The 27,849-nt window shown below is 43.6% G+C and overlaps 1 long non-coding RNA gene across 1 annotated transcript in view; it reads left to right on the forward strand.

Annotated features, from left to right (window-relative positions):
• LOC101931985 (uncharacterized) overlaps positions 1-27,849 on the forward strand; it is a 158,817-nt gene that overhangs the window by 37,222 nt on the left and 93,746 nt on the right. Inside the window, exon 2 of the long non-coding RNA XR_010599166.1 lies at positions 24,412-24,498. This is a non-coding gene — a long non-coding RNA (uncharacterized LOC101931985). The remainder of the gene's footprint in view (positions 1-24,411; positions 24,499-27,849) is intronic.

The raw sequence follows: 27,849 nt of genomic DNA on the forward strand, positions 1-27,849 counted from the left end.
AGTGACGACATGGCGTACAGGTACAGGAACAGGGAATTAAAATCAAGAAAGGTGGCTGTGCATCAGGGAGAAACACAAACAACTGTCACACAGAATGGTCCCCCCAAAGATTAAACTGAAAACCCTGGGCTTAGCAGGCCGTTGATTTCATGGAGGAAGGGGAAGCAAATGAATACAGAACAAATCTATTTTTTACATCTTAAGCTGGCAGCCGATGGTGCAGCATGAGTGATAGCCTCTGCAGTACGATGACGACGGTTACCAGTCGTAATATACCATCGTCTACCAAAAGGCAAGGGGCTGCTGCTGTGTAGCAATGCAGCCCCACGTCTGCCAGCCCCACGTCCGCCAACACCCAGCATCGCCCTCGGCAGCATGCAGACACCTGAGCCACCTCAGAGGCCCTCCAGCACCAGCCACTTTGAGCACTTCCAGAACCTTTCCAGCTCCATCCCTCTACCTACTCCAGCACCCTCAGACACCTACTTTATACCTACCCCAGCTGCCAAGTTTTGTTCAGCTCTATGTCCTATCCCCATTACTGCTTGGGGAAGAGTGTATGACCACAGGCTGAAGTTTATGGTTATTTACAAATATAGAAATTAGCTCATTAAATTTGCATAAAATGTCCCAGGACCCATGCAAAACTTGGCAGGTGTGGGTCGTAAAATCAGTTATTGAAGAATTAGTCATGGGCAGCTTGTTCAGGCTGGCACTAGGGATTACACAGGATGATCAGGGCATCTGGAGAGTTGTATGCATAGGGAGGGGAACCATCCATCCCATCCGCCATTATGGGATGTCTTTGGGAGACTTATCGTTGTTGTGCTTAGGGAGGCTGAGTGAACTACATTGGAAGAAAAACATCCTTTTTTCGTGCTGGCAACAATTTTGGAAGCAACAGTTTCCTGCTCACCAAGCACCTGGTCTCATTCTGAAATTCCTTCCTTAAACCCTACATCCTTCATTGAAACCTTCCTATGTTGGTCTCCTTGTCAATAGGTTCCCCACACTAGCCTGGACTGTGCTAGACTGTAGGGCTAGGGATTGCCTTATTTTGGTATGTGTGGTGCTTACGATGCTATGTGAGGGCTAGATTGTGTCCTCAACAAAGTCAGGCCCAGGAGGGGTGTAGAGGGCAGCACTCTCCATCTGAGTTCTGGTTGACCGAGAAAATTGCTCCTGGGAGCGTCTATGGGACACGCCTGCTACACCAGACTTGAAGAGAGCTCAGCATGGTACTCCCTCTCCACCCAACCAGCTTTCCTGGCTAGTTCAGAGGTCAGTAGAGTCCTTGTCCAGCCCCTGGTAGTCTCTGGAGACAGCAGGAAATATGTTCCCTAAGCAGATCCTTATAGCCCCCATGCAGTTTCCAGAGGGTGTGAAGCACTTTTGTATCTTTTGCATATCTTTTGAATGGACTGACCAGAATCTGGTCCTACATGCTTAATAGTCTTTCCAGATATCTGAAAGCCTTGTAAAAAGCCCTCTCATTTCTCCAGTTTCTTTCTGAAAATGGCTACAGTCCCAGAACTTCTATCCAAGCTGCTGACAAAATAGAAGACAATTGAGAGGAGGAGGAGGAATGCTTTTTCTAACATCAGAGATCTAATATTCCAGTTAGTACCCAGGCTGGGGCAGTGTTTTCTAAAACACTTGTCTCCAGGCAGTCTAGCCCCAAATTTAAGTTTTCCAGTAAAAGAAAAGCTTAGTTTTGGCACTGGCAGACTGCCCAGATGTGTGTATTTTAAGCAATTGCAAGTTTTGGAACAAGACAGCAACTGTAATGCAGCAATAAACAAAATGTTTAAACAAATGGCAAAGGTTTGCTGAGGTTTTAGGTGGTTGTATACAGGTAGTGATGTTCTTATTCATTTACATCCCCCTCCCGTTTATGTTTAAATCTTACCACATTTTCCTATTTTCCTCCTGCCTGTTTTCCACTCCTGAGAGGTATTTTCATCACTGTTTTGAACAGTCTTCCATCTCAGCTTCTCATGATGTCTGTGTCTCTTTGTCTGTTAGGCTTGGTCTACACACAAAAGTTGTATTGATATAGTTGCTGGTCAGGGATGTGGAAAAATCACAACCACAACTGTCATAGCTATGCTGATGGAAACTCCCAGTGTAGATGTAGCTAGGCTAACAGAAGAGTGCTTTTGTCGACGTAGCCAACAGAAAAACTCCTTCTGTTGGTGTAGGCAGCATCTGTGCTCAGAAGCTGTGCCGGCATAGGTTCCATAATGTAGACATAGCCTTAGTTTGTCTAATGCTAGTGTCCATTTTCCTTTAAGACCTAGTTGTGTGCATGTCCACACTTAAATTTTGTCTCCCACCGATGTAAGCGCCCCATAACAGTGATGCAGTAACACCACCTCCCCAAGCAGTATTGAGCCATGGTTGATACACTGAGGTAGACGCAGTGTGAGTATAGACACTGCACTACCTATGTCAACCTTAAAAGTCCTCCAGCAGCCATCCCACAATGCCCAACACTGATCACTCTGGCCACAATTGCGAACTTCACTGCCCAGGGGTCATGTAGACTGGAAGCTCCTCCACTCCTTCACCAATTTTTGACTGCCTTTTCCTGATTGTTCAGCTTGGCGAGCACACCTGCCAGCACTCCATTGTTGTGTGCAACTACCCAGCAGACCACACTGGCTACCTGTGCTTTGGCTTGGAGTAGCCAGGAGACATTGGATCTCCTAGGCCAGTGGGGAGAAGAGGCTGAGCAGGCACAGCTACGGACCAGCCATAAAAATGTGGACATCTCTGAACAGATTGCACAGGGATGCAGAAGAAGGGGTACGAGGGGGACCAGCAGCAGCGCCATGTGAAAACAAAAGAACTGTAGTAGGTATAACAGAAGGTAAGGGAGGACAACAGTCGATCCAGTGCTGAGTTGCAGACCCGCTGCTTTTACAAGGAGCTGCATGCCGTATTTGGCAGAGACATCACCACCACCCTAGATGCCTCCAAGGAGCCTGAGTCAGAGGCCTCTGGCGTGAACAGTGCGGATGAGAAGGAGGCAGAGGAGGAGGCAAGGAGACATGTGACGGGGGTCCAGCTATTCCATAAGCCAGGACCTGTTTGAGATTTCACAACAGTCCAGTCAGTCCCAGCAGTGGAGCAGAAGTGAGCTTGTTACAGGCAAAGGAACCTTGGATCAGTGTGTAAATGTATTTCCCTTTACAATGATGTACTGATGGCGCCCCCAGCTTAACAGGACACAGCTTTTGACTTTTCATTAATGTATTTGTTCTAGAAGAGGTAGCAATACGACAAAGAGAGGTGGAATTGGCACCTGCTTTTCATTCCCCTGTGGAGTTAGATGGGGGCGGGTGGAGGGCATGGGGAACAGTTTGTGTTTGCAGGAATGTCCCTCGAATGCTCCTGAGAGAGCTCAATGATACTTTCCTTGCGGTAATCTGCAGTCCTCTCCTGAAGGTGTCCAGGGATGGCAGCCTTATTCCTTCCTCCTTGGTAGAAAGCTTTCCCATGCCAATCGGCTATAATTTGGCAGGCACCATTGCAGTAAAGAGGCCAGTGGAATGCTGGCCTGGGCAGCTTTGGGATGCCGGCAGAAGCTGTGCTTTCTGTGCCTTTGTTACCCTCAGGAGTGAGATATCTGCTATCATCACCACTACCTGTGGAAAATGGTGCGGTCACACTAACCCTAATTCGAAATGACAATATCGATTTTAGCGCTACTCCGCTCGTCGGGGTGGAGTACAGAAATCGATTTTAAGAGCCCTTTATTTCGAAATAAATGGCTTCGTTATGTGAACGGGTGCAGGGTTAATTCGATTTAACGCTGCTAAATCCGAATTAAAGTCATAGTGTAGACCAGGCCTTTGTTTCAAATGTTTAAAATGGAGATTACTTGAATCAAACATGCACGTGAATATTATAATCAGTATGATAGTCCCTGTCTTATTTTGACATTAATTTATATGTATTTGTGGTGTCCCTCCCAGTTTTCAGCTTTTTGATGCTACAGATTTAGTATTGACAATGGGTAGGAGCTGTCAGGGGAAGGTGTGTGTGTGGCGGGGGGGCCTAGAGGTTTTGGGAGCTGAATAGAACAGTTTGGGGCTTTTCCCATGGGGGAGCCTTGGGAAACAGGTGGAGATTGTGTAATTGGAACGTTAGCTTGAGGTTTCTGCTAAAGTCATCAGCAGTGAAATAGTTAATGCTGATATTTGAATTGTCATCTTCAAGTTTCAGAAGTAACCTCAGGGGCATTTAAAACTAATTGCCTTTATCTGCCTTCTTTGTTTTGTGCACTTAGGGTTCAACTTTTCAAGCTTTTCTCTGAAATTGAGGGCTAGACATTTTTTTTTTTTTTTGTTAATGAAAGCTGAGATTCGCTCATAGTGGCATGAGTCTAATGAACTAGGGCTTCATGAGACCTGGCAATGCAGCACCTGTGGCGATAAATAGGAGGGGTTCTACCTCAGCCATTGTTTCAGGCTGTCTGCATACTCAGGAAGACAAATCTGTACAAGTTTAACTTTAAATGGCAATAGTGTTTCTTAACCATGAAGCATAGGAATATTTTTTTTAAATACGTCTCTATTTTGGAGCACAGTTGTACAGCAAGAGCTGGATTCCATGGCAAGTTCCTCCACAGCCACAGAATACACAAGGCCCCGCCTGTTATCAGTGAATCTTCCCAGTCTATATTTCTGCTTCCATATAATGAATGTGCCCTATCATGCTGCACCCCATGAAATCAGAGAGGCCAATGCAAATGCGCCGAGAAGCTATGTGTGTCCGGTTCTGTCACCCCAGCAGACAAGGGCTTTTTCCAACTTGGAAAAAGACATATTAGTCTTAGTCATTATTTACAAAGCCAGTCTTATCAATACGGTACTTGTTGTGAAAAATGTCTCCTGTTTAAAAAAATGGTGAGACTGCAGAGCCACATAATGGATTTTAAATATAACTCAGTGTTATATAGTAGAATCTACTTAATTGGAACACCCACACAGGGCTTTGCAATTAAAGAGGATGCCTTTGAAAAATAGAAGAGGGGGAGAGACTGAACGTAAAATAAAATGCTGTACTGCGTCAAAACGTGGCACAAGACTACACACTATTAATTGCATTTCATCTTTATGCTTTGCTCTTCTTTGCCCTTGAACAGTCATTTCATCTCACCATATCTCTGTTTCCCCTCCCACTCTTTGTACAGTGGGGCCCTGATCTTGATGGGCACCTCTAAGTGCTACTGTAATGCTCATAATGGTGCTACACACGTCTCCCCTCACCCCACGTGCACAATCTGAGTAAGTAACCATGTGCTGTGATCTCTGTAGCTGCTGTTGTAGTCTAAGGGCTTCAGTAGACCCAATGGCTGATGCACTCTTATGCCACAAGGGAGACTGTCCGGACCCACTTAATCACGGATCCATTCGCCTGGCCCCCTCAAAACTCTCTGCGTTCTGAAGCTAGGGAAGTCCTATTGGGCTGAATATATAAGAGGAGTAGACTTTATGCAGAGTCCCTAAATCCTGCCCCTCTTCTACAGCAGAACTGCAGTGGTACCATTTGAGTCTGGCTCCTCCACAACCCAGGAGGCAATGCAAGATTTGTCCCTTAATCTTCATTTGGAAACTTCTGTATTAAAAGCTCTGAGTTCAGGGTTTCACACCTTGTTAAATAGCACTTCACCACTTTGCAACAGTCAAAATGCACCTTTAGTAAATGAAATGTGAATGCTATCACAGTGAAGGGCCATTCATTACATTTTGTGTCATCAAGCTAGAGAGAGAACATCCTGTAACCATTTGTCGCAATTGCAGTTGAGGAGAGTGTTCAGTACTATGGAGTTTTAAATATTTTGCAAACTAGTCAATTTGTTTTAATTATTTCACAATATCAGATATATATATGGTCTGGTTTTGGCCCTTCTCTGTTTCCTGTTTGTTCCTGATGTCTTCAGGCCTGCACAATGAATGTCTGGTTCTGTCCCCTGTGTTACAATTTTCTCACTTCTCCCTCATCCATGCATTCCATGGTGGACCTTCCAAGAAAGACAACTTCTTGGAATATAGAATTTCAGGCTAGGCAGTAGTGGAGTTGGGTAGAGATTTCATTATTTCAAAGGCTTTATTTAACTTCTCCAAGTATAGATGTACCTCCGGGTCCGGCGGTAAGCAATCGATCTTCTGGGATCAATCCTGGAAGTGCTCGCCGTCGACACCGGTACTCCTGCTCCGCGAGAGGAGTATGCAGAGTCGACAGGGGAGCCTGCCTGCCGCGTGTGGACCCGTGGTAAATTCGAACTAAGATACTTCGACTTCAGCTACGTTATTCACATAGCTGAAGTTGCGTATCTTAGTTCAAAGTGGGGGGTTAGTGTGGACCAGCCCCATGCCACACACATGTTACCAGCTCATGAATGAGATTGAAAACCAAGGCCCTGGACACTTCCAGTCATTAAAGATCCAATATCAACAGGAACAAGGGTAGGGGTGTTACTCTTTCTATTCTGGAGAAACTCCAGGAAGTGCAATTTACGTGTTTTTTAAAGTTCAATTGCTCTTTTATTGTGAAGGGGGAGGGAGGAGGAGAAGAGGACAGGGTTGCTGGTTATTTATTTTGTTTTGTTTACCCCAACCCCATTTTGGAGAAGTCATAACAGAAAAGCCTGGGTCACTACAGGAGTCCTCATGTTGACCAGGGCTAGCTTGTTTAACTAACTGAGCAGTCAGACTGCCTGAGCCTTACGATGAGAATAAATAGAAGCAAGACATCTAGCAAAACTGATGTGGAATCGTGCGCGCTGTTTGAAGCCAGTATGGCTGGGAAATTGCTCCTTTTTGTGTTGGACCTTGAATACATTTCAGTTTCATGATGCTGATACCATGGCTGTTACAATTCATCATCCTGAAGTGGCATATTTCATTAATGGGGTCTGGAAACTGGCCTGACTTCCTGCCTCTCACCACCATCCCCATCTTCATTTTAGATGCACAGCGTTTAAAGCATCTCTGCTATGCTGAGGTGTGCAGAGTAAGCCAATTAAACTGAAGGAAGATGCATTTAGTTTGTATCAAAACAGCTATACCACCTTCAACTGTGAGTAACATTCCTCCATTATCTCACACACACACGCAAAGCATTCCTACCACAACACCTGTCCCTTGTTGCCCTAGCAACAGCTGCAGATATAATTACAGCTGAATGAGTAAGAGATTCACAAGCAACTGGAGTATGTTTCATAGTCCTTGCAGATCTCATCATACCAGTGTGCAGGACTGGGTATGATCAAAGTACAGTAGTGAGTCATCTCAAAGCCAGTGAATGATCATTAGTTGGAATGGGGGAGAGAGATAATCAGGCTGGCTTGACTATTCTCGCTGTTATGCTGGGAGATCTAGTGGAGCGGTACTACTGCCATTGAAGATTTTGTTTGTTTGGAGTGACTCATTGGATATGCATCACAAATTATATACCGGAAAAACTACCTAAGTTCTTTGGGGGAGGGCAATCAAAAGTCCACACAACTACAAGCAGCCACGAGTTAGAGATAGTCACCCAGGTGAGCGCTCCCTTCAGTTTCAGTCTTGCAAAGAGTGAGTTTGCAGCTGGATTGAAATCAGCACTGCTGCTGCCACTAGGAATGCTGCAAGCCACTTCAGAAACTGCAAGGGAAATGGGTTTTGGCACTAGGAGGGCAGCAGTCAAAGTCAGAAGAATTAATGATGGGGCTCAAGCCCCAACCTCCAAATATGCTCAGCCTTTGTAGCAATAGGGAGGGGATTTGAAATTCAACCCTGGATCTGAGCTTTGTAACTGTGCCTTTCATTGTAATAAGTGAATGCTTAAAATTTGGGCTGTCGAAATCTATATCCTCATCTGAATTGGGTCCATATCTTATGTATACTAGTGATGGGTGAACCTCAGAAATGTTTATTTAAATTACTCCAATCTGCACTTCCAAATTACTTCCAAATTCAGTTGGAAATCTCAAGAGAACAGGTTTTCTTATCTAGTTTCTGGCACTTTTGCGTCCAGATGGGCCAGGAAAATAAAAGGGACAAAATAGTTACTTGGGATTTTTTAATTAAAAAAAAAAAAAGCTAATTTCAGATTACAGATGATCTTTCAAGATGGTTGTTATTTTACCCAAGCTGTTGTCATTTTTAAAAACTCTGATTAAACAAATTCATGTCAGATTTGCCCTGGAAAGCTTTGGGGCAAGAAGTATCCAGTGGAGAATCACGCAATTCAGTGAATGCATTGGTATTTTGTTTTGAGTTTGTTTGTTTTTTTTAAGTTAGAATTTGATTACAGCTCTTGAAGAATGTTCTTTTATTTTAGCCCTGCATCAGAGAGTAATTATGGAGATAATAGGCCAGATCCTCCCACTGATTTCAGTGGAGTGACACCAGTTTACACCCAGTTATGGATCTCGCCCGGTAGTGGTAGATACTGTAAAGCAGTCTTTGCTTATGTTTTTTAAAGTAATAGTATTATATCTTTTGGGGCCATATCCCCAGCTGGGGTAAATGGTGCTATCCTGACTTTCCCCACCTGAGTTCTGGCTCATCTTCCTCAGTTAAGCTAGCAATAGGCATTATTATTAATTATAATTACTGATGGCCTGACTGGAACTGGGGCCCTGTCATGCTAGTTGCTGTAAGAGATTGCTACTGTCACTAAGGAGCGTACAAGAGAGCCAAAGGGTTGGAGGGGGAACAGAGGCACATAGAAGTGAGGTGAAGTGACTTGCCCATGGTCACACAGCAGGTCAGTGGCAGAGTCTGGAATAGAACCCAACTCTACTGGGTCCCAGTCTGGTGCCCTAGTCATTGAACACAATGTCTCCCCTGGCATGGCAGGAGTGTGCAGAGAATCCACCATTACATGAATTATCCTGATTTCTCCCCTCTCTGCCCCTCCACGCTTCCTTCCCTCCACAGACAAGTAACACTCTGACTGTGGAATGGCCCCACTCCTTTCCCTTGACCTGGGCGCCTCTTGTCCTCTGGGAGTGCTCAGCCCAGTTACTCATGCTGGGTATGGGAGAGGATTTGTCCCCATATGAATATAATGTAAAATTGAACCGAATGTAAAAATGCTTTCTGACATGCTTTAAAAGGAAGATTCTCTTTTTCATTTTCTCTCTTAAATGTTTGATGACCACAGAAGAAGCTTCACACAGAGAGAAGAGCTTTAAGAGTGGCAATCTCTAGCTTGTACTCCAAAGCACATTCTCTTTTAATGGACATTCAAAGTGTGTTTTTGTGATACAATGACTTATGGGCACAATGGTGGTAGTGCATTGCACTGCTCCAGTTGGGATTCAGGCTCCCTGACTACAGAGGTGCCTGTGGAGGAATTACACTGTAACCAGTCTTCACTTAACCACTTTTTCTGCCTTTAGTTTAATTTTTATTTATTAATTAGAGATGGACCAGGGCAAATCCCTGGATCTGAACATTCCTCTAATGGTTTCATAAACTGCGAAAGCATAACTTGAGTGGTTCATAAGTGACAGCAAGTCCTCTGGGGTGATTTTGGTCACGTACTCACTCCAGTGCAACATGTCAGTAGCTGTTTGTGCTTATTTGCAAACTAAGGCACTCTCACCAGTTTTTACCTTTTAACTTCCCCCTGGAATGACATCCATCAGAGGGTAATATTGTCACTACGCATTGTGACAGAGTGCTGGGCAACAGCAGCTGTACCAGCACTCTGACCACTGGCTCACCAATTAGATCATCCCTGAATAAACCCCAGGGACAAAGCAGGGCTAACTTAAAGATTGGGATGGGCTAAGGAGACTCCTGGAAGGCTAATTAGTCCGTTAGTCCAGAAAGTAGAAAAGGCACAGGAAAGAAGTGCTTGCAGGGAGGGGCTGGGAGTCAGAAGAGATCTCTTAGGCGGAAGATACCTTCTGTGTCCCCCATCCTTTGCTGAGCGAGCTAAGGACTGCATGCTTGCAAATATAGCGCCACAAACGTTTGTAAAGGTGGGGTGGGAGAGAATGCTGCAAATAAATTGCACGAGGTGTTTGAAGAGATGAAGGTCTCCAAGCAGTTTGTATCTAAAAAAGAGACAGGAACAGAATGCCATCCTCTTGCACTCATATGAAGCATGAGGAGGGGTAATAATTTCACTACTTGTCTAATGTCTGTGCACTAAGAGCACTTATTTAGCACGTGCCATGCAAAAATCTCAAAACCCTTTGTGAATATGATGCAATCTAGTCTCAACCTCCGAGGCAGGTAAATATTGCCATTATGTGCACCTAATAAGACTGAGGAACAGAGTGGCTAAGGCAAACCCTGCCCACTGATTTCAGTGGGAACAGGATCAAGTTCTAAGTTACTTGCCCATACGCTGATATTTGCTGAATAGAACATAGGTCCCCTGGCTCAGCCCGATGCCTGGCTTAACCACTAGATCTCCTTCTTCTCTGACAGCTGAGATCTTACCTACTGTACCATATGATGTGTGTGTGTGTGTGTGTGTGTGTGTGTGTGTGTGTGTAATGTTTTTATATATATATATATAACTTCTATCAAGAAAGTAATGCTTTTACTTTCTGATAAGCTATAAACTGGTAAATTTACGACATATTAAAACAGAATGAGAGAGAACTGCTCCTTTTTCCTAGCTAATCAATATATTCATTTTTCAGCTACTGCTGTTTCAGATTATGATGGTCAAGCTATTGTTTAGGTTTCCTGGGTAGACTTTATTTTTAGCTGAGAGTAGCACTTTCCCATGTGGAAGCTTTCCCTGCCTTACAGCATGCAATAAAAGCTGTTTGTTGGCATTACGCTTTCCACTTTCACTGTCATTTTTCCTCAACTGACTTTTTAGCTTACAAAAATCTGTATTCCTATTACATTATCATGTGGCCTACAGTAAGAAAGAAAAGTGACTTGGCATAACTTGCCTTGTAGCATCATGGAACATATCTCCTATTGTTGCACTAAGAAGTGCCTTATTGGCGTTCTGCTGCGATGCGCCGTGCGCAGCTTCTAGCTACTGTCAATCAGGGCCAGAGATCTGGGCGGGGACCATGTACGCTTACTTCTCACATTCAGTGAACAAATCCTGGTTGGCGTCTGAGCTATAAAAGCAGACAGCGTGGTTACCAGCGCTGAGCACAACAGGGACTTATTGCTGGCGTTCAGAGACAAACAAAGAGGCCTTTGAAATGGCTGCCGGGGAAGTATTTTTCTTCACATCCACATAATGCATAAGTTTTGCTGCCCTTCTCTTGAGTTTTCGAGAATGGCACTTCATCAGAGGTAGATTTAGGGCATGTCTACATTGCCCTGCAGTTTGGACTATGGAGGTGTGAATAAAAGTGCACACCAAAGTGCTGCACTGCAACTCCCCCATGTGGACACTGCAGGTGCAAACTGAAAGGTCCCTAGTTTGCGCTAATGTAGTCCAAAAGAACTAGGGTCCTTTAAGTTTGTGCCCGTCCACACAGGGCAGCTACAGAGCAGTACTTTGGTGTGCACTGCTATTTGCACCCCCATAGTCCGAACCACAGGGCAGTGTAGCCAATCCCTTAGACCAGTACTCCTGACTTCAGTGGGAGTTGGATCTAGCCCTGACAAAACCAAGGGTGAAATCCTGTCTCCACTGAAGTCAATGGCAAAACTCCCATTGACTACATCAAACCTCGGAGAATATATGATTTGTTTGGTTCACTGGCAATTCCAAAAAAAACTGAAAAACAACTTCGTTTAGATTCAACCAAAACCAAATTTTCTTGGACTTTTTGGGTCAAATGAATCATTTTGTTTAATTTCTGAGCATATTTTTAAATAAAAGCAAAGAAAATGAAGGGCTGGAGGGTGGTGATAGTGGTTCCCCTTTATAACCTTTATCCCAGGGAGTAGGGCACTCATCTGGGTGTGGGAGAGCCATGTTCAAATCCCTGCTCTAGAGTAATGGGTTTCCAAAACACTTTCTTTCAACTCCAGCCAGGATTTCACCTTGGACTCCAACAGACCGAGCCTGTAGCACATGAACACTTTGTGGGAGTGGAAGAATAATGACATCCCTAGGCATTGACTTTTGTGTTTCAGTGTCTGACTTGGGACCATACGTTTTCTGCTGCAGGCTTAGTGCTATGTTCTCCTCCATTCCACGGCTGCAGAGTTTGCGACAGGCCTGACCTCTTACCACTGAATTGCAATTTAGAATATAAACATTTATTTAAAAATAAATTCCCACCAACAGGGTTATGAAGAAAATATTAAAAATGAGCCCAAGTATAAACCAGTGCAATAATGTCTACGTCTTCAGACAGGCTGAAACCAGAGTTGTACGAGATGGGTGAACGGCCTCCATTGCTCTCAATAGGTTAACTCTGAAACCTGAGGATGACAGCTGACATGTCAATACTGTTAATTATTTAACTGCTGATCATTGTAATGTAATCTCGCTAACATGCCCAGCCCTTAATTCCAACCCTTCTTCCAGGCCCCAGCAGTTGCTAAAAGCCCCAAGTATCCCCTATGTTGCTGTCAAAACTTCCAGCCAGACAACTTCTGTGATGCAGTTATGCTCGGTCAGTACCAACAACTGTGGCCTATTGAAAGCGTAAAGGCAGGTTCATATCTTTTTCTGGAGTTGGAACATGTTTCCTCAGGGCAATGGCAACCTCTTGGGGAGACCAGTATTTTGCTTTATATGAGGAAATATGCAAGAGGATCCCTTGGTGCTCCCTCACACTGTCACCAAGCTCTGCAAGCTCAATGTGTGAGCATCCTCTGGGATGCAGTCTCCACTAGAGGAGTGCTGCAAGAAGCAGAGCTTCTATAAGTAGAATGTACGCTATATATAACATTACGGCATATCTATTCTTTTTAAAAAGCAACAGAGGGTCCTGTGGCACCTTTAAGACGAACAGAAGTATTGGGAGCATAAGCTTTTGTGGGTAAGAACCTCACTTCTTCAGATGCAGATACATTCCAGACGATTCAACTTTATATAAAACTCTCACAATAATGCTTCTAATAAGGAATCATTATTCACTGCAGGGAGACTGTCCCCATATGAATATGTAACAGGTAAAATGTCCTCCTTGAATCTGATTCACCTAACATAGCTAAATTCCTATTGTACATAATGTAAAAATCTCATTAGAAAATAGCATTACTCCTGTGTAACATTTCCCCCTATTCATCAATTGTTTTCTGCAATGTGTAGGTACTGCATAATCCAATTACATTCTGAGTGATCATATAGCTAGGCATTAATAGGTACATAGTTGTCAGGAACCTAGCCACTCATTCATCCACAGAGACTTTTCATGGTAGGGAGGGAAAGCAATATAAAAGATTATGCATGGAATACCAGTACTAAGTCATATATAAGTTTCCATCCATGTATGAAACACAACATGCTCTTTTATCCTGCAGAGAGGAATATAGCTAGGAGTGATTTCTGAGTTTACTTTTTAAACTGGGATATACATTTCCAAGTTGGTGGTGATGAATGAGAACACAAGACTTTCGCTTGAGATGTATACAAATGTCTTACACTTTGTTATCAAAGCCTCTTTTCTCTATGGAGCAGGGTAATGTCCATCAGCTTCCTCATTTTGTACAATGTCAGAAAATTATATGATCAGACATCCAACAACTAGAGCACAGTCTGACTGTCTAGCAGTCTCAATCTTTCTTGGCTGCCAGAGACAGATTAATACTCTGTATAAAATGCTAAGCCTAAGAAAGTAAAAGCATTATTTTAATGTATTACTGCATATAACCCATGTTTGTTTTTAATACAACCACTACATGACGGGGAAGGTGGTTATTATAATTAGTGGTGTGTGAAATGATCATAACGCTAAATGAAAGCATGCCAAGAAACCCAGAAAGTTGTTTTGGGGGTTCATTTTGGATTACAGCCCAAAATTGAAATAACCTATCAGTTTATTCATAGGCTTTTCTATGGTACTCACCACTGTGCTTCACAAATACGAATTAGTTTAGCCCCACAACAGCCCTAGGAGGGAAGAAGATATTATTATGCCCATCTTACAGATGAGGAACTGAGGAACAGAGAGACTAAGAGCCAGACTTTCAATGGTATTTACATGCCTAAAGATACAAATCGGCTCCTTGTGGGATTTTTAAAAGCATGTAAGCACTGAAGTCCCACTGCTTTCAGCGCAATCAGCAGCAGAGGTGGGAATTTAACCCAACTCTGATTTCCATCCCAGTGCCTTAATTACATGACTATCCTTAACCAGTGCCTTAATCACAACCCTTTAGAATGACTCGGGACTAATTTATTGTTTTGTCTAGTATTCATGTCCTGTTTGCAGCTGCAGTGGAGTTTTGCTGTGCTGTTTTATCTGAACTCTGGGGTGCAAACCCACACAGACTGAAAGGAAAGAACATTTTTACCCAGACCCCTGGAAAGCAAAACTGCTGAATTTCATACAGTTCTAAGTAGGGCATATACATCAGGTGCTGAGTGAAGGGCCATAGCTCTGATTAGCACTGGGGAGCTCTGTATGCCAGCCTTACTGCCCTTTTGCACTGACCTTAATGTTACAAAACAGGGACTAACCAGTAAACTTTGATTCAGAATTTCCTGCATCAGTAATAAAAGTGAAAAGCACCAGGTTGGTGTGGGACAGGTGGAATCAGGTCTAAAACGAGAGATGGTTGAGAAGCCTGCTTGTCCTTACCTGTTAAGAAAGTCCACAGCCAGGATGAGTATGTTTGTGGGTATGACTCCAGGCACACATGGGGAAAGCAGAGTGACTGGCAAGTGAAGGGCAAGTGTCTTTAGTTATTTTCCAAAGCATAAGGGGATTTCTGCACCACAGGTGCTACAGCATCACAACTGCAGCTATTCTGCTGTAGCACCATAGTGCAGATGCTTTTTATGTTGATGGAAGGAGTTTTTCTGTCAATGTAGCTAATCCACTTCTCTGAGCAGTGGTACATATGTCAATGGAAGAATTCTTCTATTGACCCAGATGCATATACTCTGGGGGTAAGATTGGCTTAACTACGGGACTCGGGGATATTAATTTTTGCCACCCCTGAGCAACGTATCTAGGTCAATCTAAATGTTAATTGTAGACCAGTGCTAAAAGACAAATTAAATAACTTAAGCTCTGATTCAGAACACTAAAGTCAATGGGAGTCTTTCCACTGACCTCAACAAGTTTTGGATCAGGTCCCTAATAAATAGGTCAAGGAAATTTGGTTTTGGGTTCTGCTCTAATTTTTCTTCCTGGAGGGGTTGAAGACTTTCTGCTAATCAACAGATCACAGTTTTCATGTCTCACACTCTGCGTGGGAAGAGCAGCGAGTGACTTGTGTGAGGTTTAGCAGTCATTCTCACACTTTTGCTGCCAACCACTGCAGCTGCCCCCAACCTCCCCAGCAATACACAGACTGAAAATGCCCTCTTCTCCCCTCGGTGATTCAGATCAACAGGCCTCGTTATTTCTGAGGCTGAGAGCATGGTAACATTTCCTGCAGACAGCTACTTTGGGAATATTAAGCCTGAATGTTTTTGAATTCAAAGGGCCATGAGAGCAGGAGAATGAGTGAATAAACCAAGAAACTCGACAACACTAACATTTTGTAACACTTCTTTAAACACAGAGGGAGCTTTTGATACCACACATGGGAACAAAGGCTTTTATCATGTCGGCTACTTCGATGTTAATCTGAAAGTGTTTCCATTGTACTGGCATCCAGTTTCAGGGAAACAGGCTCATATTAGAGAGCTAGTTAAAAATATTTTTAAGGCTCATCATTTTTCGACATCTCCAATCCAGCAGTACTTTCCTTCCTATGAAGTACTGTACACAGACAAATCCATTACAATGGCCACTTCTGATCTCAGCCTAACCTAACAAATACACCCAGAGCACTTGTACTGATGCAAAGCATATTAGTAGAGTGGTTGCAGTGACAGCTCACAGTCAATGGGACTACTCATCTGTGGAAGGTGAGCAGGATTTGGGCCTCTGTGACCAAGGTATTTTCTTTCATTATGAAGCCCTAAGGAGTTGAGTTCTTATATAAAATGACATTATTCAGCAGCAGTGGTCAGGGCTGGCTCTGGCTTTTTTGCCGCCCCAAGCAACAACAACAACAAAAAATCAGGGCGGCCAGAACGGCAAAGCAGGGGAAAAAAAAAAACCCAGCTGAGGGGCGGCCGGAGCCAGGGTGCAGGGGGACTCCCTGCACTGCAGACGTGCCCCGGGGAGAGGAAGGGAGCGAGGGGAGAGAGAGAAGGGGGGCGGCCAGGGCTTCAGCGGGGCACTTGCCACGCGGCCCTGACCGCCGCGCCGCCTGCCGGGAGGGCTCTGCACCGCTCCAGTCTGCGGGGAGGGAAGGACGTGGGCTGCCCTGCCGGGCTTGCTACAGACCTGGCACCGGCTGGGGCAGACGGAGCACGCAGCCCGCTCCCAGCAGGGCGCTCCCCTCCTCTGCGCCGCCGCCCCCTACAGGGCAGCCGGATCATCGAACAAAACAAAACAAAACAAAGCGACCGTGCCGCCCTAGGATTGAGCGGAATGCCACCCCGTAGAATCTGTCGCCCCAACCACGAGCTTGCTTGGCTGGTGCGGAGCCGGCCCTGGCAATGGTATAAACCACTACAGCCTACAGTAATGATGCTGCAGTGGTTTAGTCCATTGCAATTAATTAGTATGTTTTCACGAAGGTGCGTCCAGCCATTCAACTTTGACTGAAAATTCCTACCCCTATGATTTTGAACAGAGGGTACTTCATGCATTGGATTGTCGTCTATCTGCTATAGCCAGGAGCGCCGCCAGCTTTTCTGCCACCCTAGGCGGTGGAAGGTCCCACCCCGAAATGCCACCCCCCACAGAGATGGCGGAAGGTCCCACCACCGAAATACCGCTGCGGTGGCCGCCCCCCAAATTGTAGCGCCCTAGGTGACCGCCTAGGTCGCCTAATGGGTTGCGCCGGCCCTGGCTATAGCTACAGTGGATGAGAGGGGAATTTGCTTATGCTTTCTTGAAAATTAAATACACCTCTACCTCGATATAACGCTGTCCTCGGCAGCCAAAAAATCTTACCGCATTATAGGTGAAACTGCGTTATATTGAACTTTCTTTGATCCACCGGAGTGCGCAGCCCCGCCCCCCCCGAGCACTGCTTTACCACGTTATATCCGAATTCATGTTCTATCTGGTCGCATTATATCGGGGTCGAGGTGTATTTTGCTCTTCTATACCACCTTCCATCCAAAGGTCTCAAAGTACGTTACAAACTTGAACCAATTAATTCTTTAACCCCCTGTGAGCTTTGGTAGTCAGATACTTATTTGTTTACGGTAAAAGTCAGTTGTAAGTGTTCTTTGTCATTAATTTCCAAACTGTTTGAAAGTTGTCTCTTAAAATTAGAGGGTATGGCCTCTAATTAGAGGGTGTGTACACATTAGCATTTTCCTCCTAAAATTTCTCACCATTGCTACCATTGGTGCTGCTTCTGGTAGAGCTGCAATGGTGGAAGCACTAGTGTAGCCTCGCTGCTTTGTCTAATAAGTTCAGAGCAGATATAGATGACATGGTTAAAATAGCAGCATCCGTCTACACTAGGTGGGGCAGCACCAGCATAGTTCAATGGTGGAAAATTTGAAGAAAAATGTCAGAGTAGATAAGGCCTCAGTATTCACACACTAAGCTAAAACTGCTCAGGAGAGCAGCCAGGTACTTTCATTATGAAACCTAATATACATGAAATTTGCTTGGTTTCACATTTCCTTCTGAACGCTAAACTCTAAATTTATAGGGGAAAAATTGCTCTTTCCAGTGAACCAGTGCCCAGTTTCACAGTGAAATCAGATGGTTTCAACTGAGTATGATGATTTTAATTGAGTGGTGAACTCGGTGGTTTCCACTGAGTTTGGCATTGACTTTTGGGCGCTCCAGTGCAGAGCTTGGTGGTACACAACCGTCCAACTGAAATAGGAAAAGATTCACAAGAACCTCCATGAGCCAAAATTGCTCTATCTTGATGTCTCTACTGCCCAGAAGAGCTGAGTCAATAGAGGGAAAAAATTGTCCATGAATATTTGTTTGCATTTGAAAGAGAATTTTGATCTGATCAAGTCCCTTTTGAGTTTGATTTCTGCTTTTATTTATTTACTAGCTTGAATACTTGCAAATGGTGAATGTTAAACACAGATGCTCACATACTGACCAACAGCAAATTTTGAAATGTGTATTTGTTGTAAAATTCACATTGTGCTGGTTACTTACATAAGTCATTCAGTCAGGAAATAGAGGAGAAAAACACGTTACTTATGTCATTAACAGACACAGCTCATACTGCATATTGTGATTATTTGCAATGGACTGGACAGAAGAGTAGAAATTATTCACCAAAATGTTTCTTGAATGAATGTAAATAATTAATACATTAGATAATTTTGCAATCTGTTATTGCACAATTCACAGCCAAAAGGTGAAATTCATGAAAAAACATTAGCTGCAATTATTTGCTCAGTTCTAGTTCTCACTTTCATGGTCCTATGATCAACAGTGCCCACAACCCAACACTCTTTCATTTCAATAGAGCTGGTTATAGACTAATAAAAAGTTCTTGGTTGCTTCTAAAGCTAGGAGTGTTTAATTAAAGTTACTTATTCAGTGCTACACCAAAGCAGAAGGAAGATCCCATTGACAAGTCTAAATATACTATTCTCCTTTTGTTCTGCCACTTCCTGAATGCCCCTTGATCTCTCATTTTCTATAGTAACAAATGGACCTCGAGAGGTTCAGATGGTACCGTTCCTGTAAAGGTCGTAAAGTTTGGATGTGGATCATATAAAGCTTATCCATATCTCTGGAGCCTCAGTATTTTATGGGAGGGGAGAGAGAATCAACAGCCCTGAAAGATAATATTTGACATTAAGAACCCATGTGCAGGAAAGGGTTAAGGGAGACTACAGATCAGTTATCGGCCAACTCTGATGTAAGGCACCATCTAGCTGAAATTTAGCTTTTATTTTGTCTGTATTTTAACAGATGAATGAATGTTGGTTGTTTAACCTCTCTTGGGAGGAAAAATAGTTTTGTGGTTAAAGCCCATGACTGGAAATCAGGAGATGTGGGTTTTATTCCCAGCTTTACCACAGAGCCTGTGTGACCTTGGGAAAGTCACTTAATCTCTGGCTACGTCTTCACTACCCGCCTGAATCGGCAGGTAGAAATCGATCTCTCGGGGATCGAATTATCGCGTCTCGTTGGGATGCGACAATCGATCCCCGAATCGACGCTTGTACTCCACCAGCGCAGGTAGGAGTAAGCGCCGTCAACGGGGGAGCCACGGCGGTCGATTTGCCGACATCCTCACAGCGGGGTAAGTCGGCTCAGATACGTTGAATTCAGCTACACTATTCGCGTAGCTGAATTTGAATATCTTAAATCGATTCCCCCCCGCCACAGTGAAGACGTAGCCTCTCTTGTGCCGGTTTCTCCAACTATAAAATAGAAATAGTAATCTCTGCCTACCTCACAGGGGTATTGTGGGGGTTCATTCAACTAACCTTTATAAAAGTCTTGGATCCTCCTATGGAAGAAACTACAGCAGTGCACAATGTGTTAATCAATGTGCTGATTAGTTTGAGGGGCAGTCACACAGGTTTTCAAGTAGGTTTTGGTGAACTGGTTTGGATTAAACCAGGGTCTAGCTGCATCAAACCCAAATTAACCCATTTTTTTGAGGTTTAAATAAATTCTGATAACTCTTCCATGGAATGTTTCTTAGAAAATGCATTCTCTCCCGATGAGTCCTTTGCACTGAATTTAGCAATGAGTTCAGAGCAGAAACGGAGGAACACATTCTGGGTTGATTAGAATGATGAGCAGTTTCGGTGCTGCCTAGAGTTGAAGCAAACAGATGGATTCTGTGTGAATGCATGTAAGTCTAGTGAATGGAGAGGTTTTCATGGGTAGGTCCCCTGAAGTTCAGAAATCCCCAAGAAGCAGGTCGCTGCAGGTTCTGTTTCTTGCTCTGTGGTTCTGCTTGAGGAACAGACCCCAACAAATGGCCTTGGTAACTCAAGCCCACTCGCTGAGTTAAATAAACCATCTGCAGTTTTGATACAGCTCCCCGCTCTGTTCTCTCAGAGAATGATTCTCATACTGAGGCACAACTCATGAGTATTAGGATTAAATTTTAAACTATTATGTTTTTATGGGCCTAATTCTCATTTTCACTAATGCCCTTTTGCACCACTCTCCTTTATATGACTTTAAGGCCCCTTTCCACGCCAGAGTAGTTCAAAGGGTCCTGTGTAAATGAGAATAGACCCTTGTAAGTTTAGTATTTTTTGTACTATATTTGCTAACTACTCAGGATATTATCCCTATTTGACCTCTTGGTGGAATAATCATGCATAAGGCTAAGATTTTGTCATGGGCAATAAGTCACGGACAGGTCATGGGCAATTAAAAAAAAATTCACGGAAGCTGTGACCTGACTGTGACTTTTGCTGCTGCTGCTCCATGGTTTCCCCTGCCACCGTGATAGCTGGGAGCTGTGGGGCCAGTTCCCCCTCTGCCCTCGGCAGCTGGAAGGTGCAGGGGGGGCCCTCTCTACCCCCGGCAGCTAGGAGCTACAGGGTGACCATATTTCCCGAGAAAAGGGGACACCCCCAGCCGCTCCCCCGAGGCATCCCCCTCCTTACCCCTTCCCCATACAAGGCTTCCCCATACAAGGAACCCTGCCAAGGCCCTGCTGGCTGCCAGCTCCAGAGTCCTGCAGCCCCTGAGGCTGAAGCAGAGAATGTCAGGGAGATCTCTGGAAGTCATGGATTCCATGACTTCCCTGACATAAACATAGCCTTACTCATGTGGTAATGTCACATCCCTCCCGGGACAATAACGATATGAAGTCATACACACACTATGGTGATTTCACTGCAGAATCAAACAGAAGAAAAGCTAGGCTGCAAGAGGGAACAAACTCTTCTGTTCATCCACCTGAACATTCTCAGCTGAGAAGTGGGAGTCAAGTAAACTCAGCTCTTGCCTCTCGTCTCCTCTCTTTCCTCCAACAACAGCCCTACAGCACTTTCCTCTATTTCTGAGGCCTTCCTCTTTCCCCAAAACATGTCTTCCCCATCCCTAGCCCTTCCTTAGTCCTAGCACCAGAACTTCTCTCCAAAGAGACAGAGAATCTCATGCTTTCGTCCCATCTTATTGCTCCCCTGGTACGTCACTCTACCAACTCAGTGCTGGTTCTTCCTCCTGCTTCAAGACCCTGCAAGGGGAGGGGTGGCATACGTCACTGTCAGAGGTTGGTGGAGAGGGAGAGTTCTGTCATGGGGGAAGCAAGTAAGGTCCATCCAGTCTCTTCTCTTAGTTACTAGATACCTTCTACTTTCCCTGTCCCAGCTCCTCCTAGCAGCCTGGCTCCCATTCTAAGGAGTAAAGACAGGATTTTAAGTGCAGAACACAAACACTGGGGGGGAATGGGAAGTAAATTTCATGTTGTATAAATACGGACTTTTCAAGTTTTCCCCCAGTAAACTCTTACATAGAGTTTACTGGAGGAAAACTTGAAAAGTCCGTATTTATACAACTCTTACATAGAGTTTACTGGGGAAGGTTACTGCTGGGAATGTTACTGCTTTGATCCATTCATTTAAACTTTGTCTGTTTTATTTTCCTGCATCTGCAAGCCACAGACCACACCCTTGTGTTATTATTTTGCCCTCCAATTCACATGAACAAAATAAATATTCATTCGCTCAGGTCTCTGATGTATGGGCTGGGTGTGGTGCTCTTTTTTCCGGTGGATTGTTTTTCTGTCCCTGCATGCCTGACTGTGCTCCTGTAAGAATATAATATTAATATAATTCCTTAAATGAATCCTGTTGGGAGAGGCGTTAGAGGACAGCATAGATAGTGTAGTACCTGAAACTGCACATCAAGGCTGGCTGAACATAATAACAAGCTGTTCTGCAGACTGTGATTTGAAAGCAACATGAAAACAAAATCTGAGTTGGGGTTACTCTTTCGTTTTTCTACAGATCACATTTTCCCTTGTCATGTTTTGCCACTTTCTGTTTTTATTTTCTGCTGCCATGATGTCGCAGATTACAAAACAAAATTCCAGAGGCATTTCACTGTTTTCCAGATCAAAACCATTAGTGTGAACTATTGGTTCAAACAGAGATCTGATTTATGATCTAGTATGTGTAGTCTGTTCATTGACTTAAATCTAAACCAAGAAAAGAAACACTGAGGCATCTGTTCACCCGTTTCTATAAATGCTCATCTCTCGGAGAGCTTTGGCCTCAATTATTTTTCAGGCCTATAGTGTGATATAGTGTAATATCTTTGACTGGACCAACATCTCTTGGTGAGAGAGACAAGCTTTTGAGCCACGCAGACCTGAAGAAGAGCTCTGTGTGGCTCAAAAGCTCGTCTCTCTCGCTAACAGAAGTTGGTCCAATAAAAGATATTCCCTCCCCCGCCTTATCTCACTCATGTGATAGGCTTTCTGTTTGCTCCAAACCCAAAAACATACACAGAGGCTTATCCAAAGCCCTCTGAAATCAATTGAGAGACTTTCAAATGACTCCAGTAGGCTTTGGGTCAGGCCTACAGTGGAAATCAAGAAATTCTCATCTCCAATACTCCATCTCCAAAGGTTTGTTGAGATCGCTACTATATCTATAATCACTTCTAAGGCATTTATCTTAGCAGCATGCATGCACTTTGTACCTAAAATTGTAAAAGGTGACCAAATATGTTTTTTTGCAATCTGGAACAAAAAGACCATAACCAAAGTAAGGGACGTTTGTTTTTCATGGAGTGGGATGTAAGGAGGTTTTGGAAGCTGGAGATGGAGGCAGGGGTGAGAGCAGTTCATCAGTAGGGCCTAGATACTTGGGTCCAGAGTATAACTAAGTCAACAGTAGTCACATGACAGGATTGTTTTCTTCCATCTCTCTCATACCCACTGCACATTTCATACTAGATACTACTAAAAATGGCTAAACTGACGTATCAGACGCTCTCTTTCTCTTGCAGCAAGACTATCTTGGGAAGCAAGTTTCAGGCTATCTCCAAGAACAATAGCTGCTTGTAAGGCATCCAGTGAAGTCAGAATAGCTTGAGGCTGCGAGTAGCATAATCACTTTTTGTGCTTGCATAGCGTTTCATTTTCAAAATGATCTGAGTGTGAGACAGTGAGTAACAAGATTTTTTCAAATCTCTTTAGCAGGATTTTATTCCAAATACTAACTTTTGCCATCACAGACATTTTCTTGTGATCGCTAAAAAGAAAAAAACATGCATTTGATGGGTCCAGATTCTTCTTCCAGTTATGCCGTTGTAAATCAAGAGAAATTCCATTGATTTAAGTAGAGTTATTCTAGATATACATTGTTGTGCTAGGAATTTAGCCCCATATTTGTTTTTCGTTCTTAGGCAAGGAAAGATGCTTAAAGGAACATCAACTCAAAAATCATACTCTTTCTGAAAAGTTTGTACCAGCTGTTGTTAAAAGTAACATCTACGATGCCTAAAACTAAACCAGGTTTATGAAAAAGCATTACTTTTCTCTATTTTTTCGGTTGTTTACTTTGTGTACTTGATAACACTGTCAGTCATTTTTCCTTGTCTGTTGGTGTAGATCTGAATGGGTTTTTTTTTTTTTTTAAATCACACACATCGGCATGGGACTCGGGCAGGTATAGTACATAGAATTTTTAAAATATTTTTTAAATGGACTAGATTTCAAGTTGATGGTGTCTCTTTTAAACAAGAACTTTGATATTGTAATAACAAATTGGAATATACATACAGTAGCAGGGAAAGTAATGTGTGAACAGATTCTGTAGGCTCTGTTATGGGTGCTACAGTCAAGGATTATAATGGGCATTGGGTTCGACTTGGGGGAACAGAAAAGTCTGAGGAGCTGTGTAAATAGGCAATAGAATTCAGACGCAATCTAAATTGACACCACAAGTGTCATGCTATGATGCACCAGTATGTAGGAGTTTGCATTGCAATGTGCTGTTGTAATGGCATACTGGCAGTGTATATCAATACAATCCAAATGTGAGGCCCTCTGCCAATGGCAGACCTGAAGTGTCTGGCATCTGGAAATAAAAACATGCACCACATGCTTAGACATGTCATAGTCACAAGAAATGTTTGCTGATGAGCAGCAGACTGCAAATCTGTAGGTATAAAATTCAAGATTGCTCTGTTGCCATTTTTATTTAAAAAGAGTTTGGTTGCAAAATGGGCTAAATAAGGAATCATAATGGAAACACACAGGCCCTTAATCTCATTTACAATAAATTCCCCTTTACACGGCCAGGTCAATTTTAAAGGGGCCTTAGTGCAAATGAAAATCAAGCCATTATATTTAAAATGCATTTTGTTCCCTTTTACAGATGTGACAGCAAGTCCATGTTTCGTGATGACTGCAGAGTTCTTAGCCCAGACTGGGAAATGAAAATGTGTTTCCATTCCTCATCCAGGTTAGGATGATATCCCTAATATACTGTGTTCCTCTAGACAGGGTGTACAAAAGCACAATGAACTCTAAATCAAAGTTATTCTTTGTTGCTCGTGCTTACATATTGTATATTGCTTTTTGCTGGAAACTAGTGTTTTTGTTTTATTAAGCTATGTTGTTAACAGGCCATAAAGTAGTAAATTACACTTACTGGAGGGTGTTTTCAACATTCATCTAGACAGGAATCATTTATGATCATGTAAATCACATAAAACTGGTGTGGGGGTGGGAGGTGGGAATGTGCGTTGTATTTTTTCCCAGTTACTGTTGTCTATCTGTAACATAGCCCACTGCAGTGTTGTCAGTTCCCTCAGCGGTGGCTGCCCTCACTAACACACAGGAGGAGTTTGCAGGCAGGAAAGAGCAGGTTTGATTGCAGGGTCAGGTGACTAAAGTTAGGTCATTTAAATCTGTAGTCTGGGATTTGGTTTTGGTTTTCCCCTCCCTTGCTCCTGCTCACTAATGGTTTTAATTGTAGCTGTCAACAGCAACCGCAGATTCTATGGTATATCTAAGTGTATGCACTTGGCGAGTTTGCCACACACCAGCTTCTGTAATGCTCCAGTAAAGATGTGCCCGGATACTGTGTTCTACATGGCTTACTTCTTTTCAGTTTAAATACAAAGCATAGTGCCAGCCCACTGACACCTGATTACTTGCTTTTGAAATATGCCTTTATGGTTTTGTTATGATGCAGTGGCTACCTGAGCCATGCTGAATGTGCTTGTTTCCACAAATGAGTACTTCACAGTTCTTTATGCTCCCTTAGAGCCAACATATCTGACTTTGTTACACCACTCGTTGCACTTTATAACATCTTGGACCAGCTTTTCAAGTGTCCCTGCTACCCACAGCCCAACCACACCCTTTTCCCCTGAAACAGCATCCTCGTCAGCCTTTCTGCCTGTTCCCTACACCACCCTCCGTGTAATTCCTCTTCCCACTGCTGCCACCACCTTCCCAGCTGCTAAACCACATTTGGTATTTCATACTGCCCATACAGATGCTACTGCACCACAAGCTCCGAATGTAGCCTATAGAACGGATGCACCACCATCATGGCTGCCGTGTGTGTGTGTGTGTGTGTGTGTGTGTGTGTGTGTGTGTGTGTGTGTGTGTGTGTGTGTGTGTGTGTGTATGCACAAGTGCAGGGAAAAGACTCTCTCAAGCCTCCCCACCCTTCCTGCGCACCCATAGTGAAGTAGTCGGGATCTAGTCCCAAGTCTCTCAGAACAAATTCAGATTAATTCTTTTAACCCCCCAGTGCTTTTAAACCCCCCATTTCAACCCTCTAGGTTTCTATTTTCTTGTTTCTGTTTCCAGCTGCCAACTTGACAGGGGTGTTGCAGCTGGTGATGCGCTAGGGGATGTGATGTGATTCATAACACTGACATCACCTGCCATCCTTAAACAAGTGCTTGAAGAGTGACGCATGCTTCCTAAGCTTGAAATACCAACTTCATTTTGTTTGGCGCTGGAGTTGTATTTTTTTTTTCTCCAAACTCTTTTCAAGTACATTAGAAGTAAGATGATAATCACAGGCCTAGATCCTCCAGTGTGATGTGACCCTAAGTCTAGTTTAACTGGCCATGGGAGGTGCGTGGACATCTTCTGATAGCATAGAGCTGGCACAGAAAATCCTATCCTACCTTCCCCACCACTGCTACTGGTATAGGTGTTGTGGCCAGGAATCAATATGTCCTGCCCATCCCCACTTGTTGTTTGAATCATTTGCAACTGGTATAACTGCAGGCTTCTCTAAATTATGCCAGAGGACTGGACCACACACAGTCAGTCCAGGATGAGGGAACTGCACAGGCTACCCTCTGTGCTGTGCACTCTTCAACTATAGCCCAGGCTCTGGGCCAATCTGTATTCCCACAGAAAGGGTTCGATACATTCCTTGTCCATAGTGTGCTCACCTGACCATGAATTTGTGAATAGCCTTCAGTGCTCCTGCAGTTCAGAAATCAAGATGAAGTTTGACTGAAGGTGCAGCATTGTGGATGGGGGACATGTTCTCATTGCCCCAAAAGTCACAAAAATTCTTGCCACAGGAGTTAGCCTTGAAGTGACGTATATATTCCAGGGTTCTGCTCATACTGTATCTCATTGCCTAATGTAGCTCTTTATCTATTTGATTAAACATACGGCAGGTAATGAAAATTCACTGCTCACGGCAGGAAGTCCAACCAGAAATGGCTTCTTATAACTAGTCTAGGGGTGAAAAGTGAATACTTGGGAATCCAAAATGAAAGCACGTATTCGACCTCACTCCAAAAATATCGTTTTACTGAAAGAAAATTGCCCAAATTTAATCAAAGAAAATGTTTCTATATCAGCCTAATTTTTTTCTAATGTATGTCATTTTAGGAGCTAATCTGCCTATTAGAGAAGCCACGTCAAGGCCAAGTTTTCAAAGGGTTATGATTCCGTATACTAAAGGTGCTCCATAGGAGAGTATTAAAAATGGTAGCGTAAATTACTCTCTACCACTACCCCACTCCTCAAGACACGGGTCACTTCAGCGTGTTATCTAAGGGAGTAAGAATCCATAGGTAAATTCCCAGGTTGTGGCACTTTTTTGTTGGTAGGGTATTCACTGCTATGCTAATCAACGGGTGATTGACTTCCTTTTAAAATATGTTCTGAACCATCCTGAACACCAAAGATATTTTCTCATTCTCCAGGGAAGGAAGTGCTAGTTCATGTATTGATATTCTAGTACAGTAAGCCAAAGATTTGACTCACTCGATATAGCTACAGACCTCTGTAGAGACTCTGCCTCCATTTCCATGGCAGCTGCATAATACTGGTATTTCATATCTCAGGTTGGATATTAGGAAACACTATTTCACTAGGAGGGTGGTGAAGCACTGGAATGGGTTACCTAGAGAGGTGGTGGAATCTCCATCCTTAGAGGTTTTTAAGGCCCAGCTTGACAAAGCCCTGGCTGGGATAATTTAGTTGGTGTTGGTCCTGCTTTGAGCAGGGGATTGGACTAGATGACCTCCTGAGGTCTCTTCCAACCCTAATCTTCTGTGATTCTGTGATTCTATGAAGTAATTGATTCCACTGGAGCCAGATATGTTGGTTTCCTTGGACATGGCTGCCCCTCATTCTCTTTTGCGGTAGGGAAATATGAGCTTTGATGTTACTTAATGGTCATCTTGTCAGGAAATACTATGCAAACGAAGAGGTCACATGGCCTAGCATTTAGAGCAGAGGATGGAAAGAAATGAGCATCTTTAGTGCTAATAAAGTCGGAATTCACTGTGAGACCTCATGCAAGTCACTTGACAGCCTTGTGCCA

The sequence above is a fragment of the Chrysemys picta genome, chromosome 2 (genome assembly GCF_011386835.1).
Source record: "Chrysemys picta bellii isolate R12L10 chromosome 2, ASM1138683v2, whole genome shotgun sequence".
Taxonomy (NCBI): Eukaryota; Metazoa; Chordata; order Testudines; family Emydidae; genus Chrysemys; species Chrysemys picta.